Source organism: Callithrix jacchus, chromosome 20 (assembly GCF_049354715.1).
Source record: "Callithrix jacchus isolate 240 chromosome 20, calJac240_pri, whole genome shotgun sequence".
Taxonomy (NCBI): Eukaryota; Metazoa; Chordata; class Mammalia; order Primates; family Cebidae; genus Callithrix; species Callithrix jacchus.
Window position 1 is genome coordinate 30,026,755 of NC_133521.1, and position 5,308 is coordinate 30,032,062.

The 5,308-nt window shown below is 45.5% G+C and overlaps 1 protein-coding gene and 1 pseudogene across 4 annotated transcripts in view; one reads left to right on the top strand and one right to left on the bottom strand.

Annotated features, from left to right (window-relative positions):
- IST1 (IST1 factor associated with ESCRT-III) overlaps positions 1–5,308 on the bottom strand; it is a 79,851-nt gene that overhangs the window by 34,649 nt on the left and 39,894 nt on the right. The window lies entirely within an intron of this gene.
- On the top strand, positions 2,825–3,850 carry LOC118149707 (small ribosomal subunit protein uS5 pseudogene; annotated as a pseudogene).

Here is a 5,308-nt window from a genome sequence, read left to right on the forward strand (position 1 = left end):
CTGTAATCCCAGCTACTCAGGACGCTGAAGCAGGAGAATCGCTTGAACCCGAGAGGCGGAGGTTGCAGTGAGCTGAAATTGTACCACTGCACTCCAGCCTGGGCAACAGTGTGAGACTGCAGCTCAAAAAATAATAATAAAAGTAACACCAGTTTCCAAAACCTCAAAATACATAGTATTTGGTTCCTTTAAAATGTGCAGATTTTGGCCTGGCACAGTGGTTCACACCTGTAATCCCAGCACTTTGGGAGTCCGAGGGAGACTAGCCTGGCCAACATGGCGAAACCCCTATCTCTACTAAAAATACAAAAATCAGCCAGGCATGGTTGCGGGGACCTGTAATCCCAACTATTCCAGAGGCTGAGGCAGGAGAATCACTTTAACCCATGAGACAGAGGTTACAGTGAGCGGAGATCGTGCCACTCCACTCTAGCCAGGGCAACAGAGCAAGACTCTGTCTCAAAAAAAAAAAAAAAAAAAAAAATGCGGGCTTTTTGGCTGGTGGTGGCTCATACCTGTAATCTCAGCACTTTGGGAGGCCAAGGTGGGTGGATCACCTGATGTAAGAAATTCAAGACCAGCCTGGCCAACACAGTGAAATCATCTCTACCAAAAATACAAAAATTAGCCAGGTGTGGTGGCAACACACCTGTAATCCCAGCTACTTGGGAGGCTGAAGCAGGAGAATCGCCTGAGCCTGAGAGGCAGAGGTTACAGTGAACTGAGATCGCCCCACTGCACTCGAGCCTGGGCAACAGAGTGAAATCCCGTCTCAAAAAAAACCAAAAAGGGGGCCAGGTACGGTGGCTCAGGCCTGTAATCCCAGCACTTTGGGAGGCTGAAGTGGGCGGATCATGAAGTCAAGAGATCGAGACCATCCTGGCCAACATAGTGAAACCTCATCTCTACTAAAATACAAAAATTAGCTGGGCATGGTGGCACATGCCTGTAGTCCCAGCTACTCGGGAGGCTGAGGCAGGAGAATTGCTTGAAGCTGGGAGCCGGAGGTTGTAGTGAGCCAAGATTGTGCCACTGCACTCCAGCCTGGTGCCTGGTGAAAGAGCAAGAGTCTGTCTCAAACAAACAAACAAAATAAGTGGGCTGGGTGCAGTGACTCACACCTGTAATGCTACCACTTTGGGAGGCAGAGGCGGGTGGATCACCCAAGGTCAGGACTTCGAGACCATCCTGCCCAACAGGTGAAACCCCCATCTCTACTAAAAATACAAAAAATAAGCTGGGTGTGGTGGTGGACACCTGTAATCTTAGCTACTCAGGAGCCTGAGCCAGGAGAATCACTTGAACCCAGGAGGCAAAGGTTGCAGTTAGCCGAGATCAGTCCACTGCACGCCAGCCTGAGCAATAAGAGCGAAACTCTGTCTCAAAAAAAAAAAAGTTCATAATAGCTAAAAGGTGAAAGCAACCTAATTGTCCATCAAGGGATGAATGCATAAACAAAATATGGTATTTACAGACACAGAATATTATTTAGTCTTAAAAAGAAAGGAAATTCTGACATATGCTACAACATGGATAAAACTTGAAGACGTGCTAAATGAAGTCAAACTGCCACAAAAGGACAAATACCATATTATTCCACTTATATGAGGTACCTAGAGTAGTCATCTTCAGATTCAGAGACAAAAAGTAGAATGGTGATTGCCAGGGACTAGATGGAAGGGAGAATGAGAAATTGTTATTTAATGGGTTCAGAGTTTGTTTGACATGAAAACATTCCGGAGACGGATGGTGGTGGTGGATGCACAACAGTATGAATGTACTTACTGCCAGTGAACCGTACACTTAGAAATGGCTAAAATCAGACTGGGCACATGGCAAAACTCCGTCTCTACTAAAAATACAAAAATTAGCTGGGCATGGTGGCAGGTGCCTGTAATCCTAGCTACTTGGGAGGCTGAGGCACAAGAATTGTCTGAAGCCAGGAGGTGGAGGTTGTAGTGAGATCGCGCCATTGCACTCGAGCCTGGGGGGACAGAGCAAGATTCTGTCTCAAAAAAAAATGGCCAGGTGCACTGGCTCATGCCTGTAATCCCCACACTTTGGGAGGCCAAGGCAGGCAGATCACGAGGTCAGGAGTTCAAGACCAGCCTTGTCCATGTTGTGAAACCCCATCTCTACTAAAGCTAGAAAAAATTAGCCAGGCATGGTGGCACACACCTGTAATCCCAGCTACTTGGGAGGCTGAGGCAGGAGAGTTGCTTGAACCTGAGAGGCACAGGTTGCAGTGAGCTGAGATCATGCCACTGCACACCAGCCTGGTGTGCAGAGTTTTTTTGAAACTGTTTCAAAAAAAAATTTTAAGTAATGCATAACATGGCAAACCACACACATAGCTCAAATAGATGCACAGTGAAAATGTCTCCCTCCTCTAATTCTCAGACTTTCAGTCCCCTTTTCCAGAAGTAGAGTAACCAATGTAACCAGATTCTTGTGACTCTGCAAGTCACTTAATCTCTCTGTGCCTTGGTTTCCTCGTCTGTAAAACACCACCACCTACCTTAACAAAGTCATGAGGCAGTGCATGGTGGCTTATGCCTGTAATCCCAGCACTTTGGGAGGCTGCGATGGGTGGATCACGAGGTCACTAGATTGAAACCAACCTGGCCAAGATGATGAAACCCCATCTCTACTAAAAATATAAAAATTAGTCGGGCATGGTTGTGGGTGCCTGTAAGTCCAACTCCTCAGGAGGCTGCGGCAGAGAATTGCTTGAACCCGGGAGGTGGAGTGGATCGCACCACTGCACTCCAGCCTGGGCAACAGAGCGAGACTCCATCTCAAAAAAAAACAAAAAAAAAAAGGCATGAGGATTAATTTTTTTTTTTTTGAGATGGGGGGGCCAGAGGTCCTGGGAGCCCTGGGATGGGAAACTGCGGTGGCTTCCACGGAGGTTTCAGCAGTGGCATCCGGGGTCGTGGCCATGGACGGGGCCAGGGTTGGGGCCGGGGCCGACGCTGCGGAGCTCCCCAAGGCAAAGCCGAGGATAAGGAGTGGATGCTCGTCAGCAAGTTGGGCCGCCTGGTCAAAGACATAAAGATTAAATCTCTGGAGGAGATCTATCTCTTCTCTCTGCCCATCAGGGAATCTGAGATCATTGACTTTTTCCTGGGGGCCTCTCTCAAGGATGAGGTTTTGAAGATTATGCTGGTGCAGAAGCAGACCCGTGCTGGCCAGCGCACCAGGTTCAAGGTGTTTGTTGCTATTGGGGACTACAATGGTCACGTCAGTCTGGGTGTTAAGTGTTCCAAGGAGGAGGCCTCTGCCATCCGTGGAGCCATCATCCTGGCCAAGCTCTCCATTGTCCCCATGCACAGAGGCTACTGGGGGAACAAGATGGGCAAGCCCCACACCGTCCCTTGCAAGGTGACAGGCCACTGTGGCTCTGTGCTGGTGTACCTCATCCCCGTGCCCAGGGGCACTGGCATCATCTCAGTACCTGTGCCCAAGAAGCTGCTCATGATGGCTGCCATCAATGACTGCTACACCTCAGCTAGGGGCTGTACTGCCACCTTGGCAACTTTGCCAAGGCCACCTTTGATGCCATCTCTAAGACTTACAGCTACCTGACCCCCAATCTCTGGAAGGAGACTGTATTCACCAAGTCTCCCTATCAGGAATTCACTGACCACCTCATCAAGACCCACACCAGAGTCTCCATGCAGAGGACCCAAGCTCCAGCTGTGGCTACAACACAGGGTTTTTATACAAGAAAAATAAAGTGAACTAACATTGCAAAAAAAAATGCAAAAATTAGCCAGGCGTGGTGGTACACTGTAATCCCAGCTACTCAGGAGGCTGAGGCTTCAACCTGGGAAGCAGAAGAGGTTGCTGTGAGCTGAAATTGAGCCACTGCACTCCAGCCTGGGTGATAGAGTAAGACACTGTCTGGAAAAAAAAAAAAAAAAAAGCAAAAAAAGTTTGCTAACTTCTGCAATAAAACGACTACACATTGTGTAAGAGAAAGAAGGGAAAGATGATGGGCATAGAGTTATTTCCCTTGTTTCACTACTAACATTTAGAAAGAGGAACATCTCAGCTTTTAGACTAAAGAATATACAATGAAGGAGAAAAAGAAAAGAAAAGAAAAGAAATGAACAGTGATAAAAGAACATACAATGAAATAGGAACTGCTCTGGACATCTCAAAGCCCAGGGAAAAGAAAAATCAAGATCATTTTGTAGAGAACCTATGAAGCAAGCTTTCAGAGAACTTATCAATATCACTGATTAGGGCTATATACGAATATTAAACTTATCTTTGTGGCATTTTACAGTTTACAAAGCACTTATACGCACATTATCTCAGTTTGAGGCTGACATTTTTGTGAAGCAGGTGCAGGTCAAAAATCATTATCAGTTTTTTTTGTTTGTTTTTATGTTTTGTTTGCCTAAGACAGGGTCTCACTCTGTCATGCAGGCTGGAGTGCAGTGGTGTAATCATGACTCACTGCAGCCATGATCTTGGGCTCGGGTGATCCTCCCACATCAGCCTGCTGAGTAACTGAAACTACAGGCACATGCCCCATACCTGGTTAATTTATTGTATTTTTTTTTTGTAGAGATGGGGTTTCACCCTGCTGCCTAGGCTGGCATTATCAGGTCAGGTGTTTGTTTGTTTTGAGACATTGTCTCGCTCTGTCTTCTAGGCTGGAGTGTTAGCTAGTTTTCTGTTGAAAATGTCAACTAAGTCTTTAAAGTGACATAATAAAGCCATACTTGTATCCCTTAGTCTAAACTGATCAACAATTACTGTTAAATATAAAAATGTGTATTCTAGTTGCAGTCCTATACAAAATACTATAAAAACTTGCTGGTTGGATGATATTCCATTTTCTGTCTACTTAGAAATTAAGTTTTTAAATGAAATTAAAATGTTTCCTTGACTGAAGTGAAACAATGTTAATTACTATTTATCCCAATCACAATAAACAAATGAGTGAGTGAATGATGAATGAGCTATTTATCACAGAATTGTGAAGGACCAAGATCCCTCAATGTAGCCATTCTATTAAGTTGAACACAAGATGCGGACAATGAGATCATCTCACAAAATATTTGGGGGAAAGACAATTTGCAAGAATGTCCTATGCAAATACCAGGACTTGTCACTTCATCAGCAAATGTCAGCATCGTCTGTGGGGCCAGTAATCAGAAGTAACAATTGCATGATGCTTTTAGCCATTTGTTTCACTTAACTGTCACAACAACCCACTGAGAGTAGAGGCTAGAAATTATTGCATCATTATCCATTTCACATCTTAGGAAGCAGAGGCTCAGAACAGGGAAGT